Source organism: Tupaia chinensis, unplaced genomic scaffold, assembly GCF_000334495.1.
Source record: "Tupaia chinensis unplaced genomic scaffold, TupChi_1.0 Scaffold138725_1, whole genome shotgun sequence".
In the NCBI taxonomy this organism is placed as follows: Eukaryota; Metazoa; Chordata; class Mammalia; order Scandentia; family Tupaiidae; genus Tupaia; species Tupaia belangeri.
Window position 1 is genome coordinate 96,736 of NW_006198617.1, and position 308 is coordinate 97,043.

Sequence of the window (308 nt, forward strand, 5' to 3'; positions counted from 1 at the left end):
TAGTTATTTCCTGTCGACATAAGTAATAAATACAATCCATTGATCATATACAGAATAGTATAGTGGGTCAAAACAAGCATCTTTTTAATGGCTTGCAAAGAGAGTTGATGGGATAATTTCTTATTGGTTAAGAAATCGAAAGTAGGGACCAGCAGTTAGTGTACTGGCTATGTCGCTGGACTCCCACGTAGTCTACCGTGGTTCCAGTCCTGACCTGGTGGCTTAAACTCACACCAGGTGCGTGTGCGTGCGTGCCCAAGATCCCGAGAGGAGAATGGAGGAGAAGGGATTACGGCGTGGCCATCCCC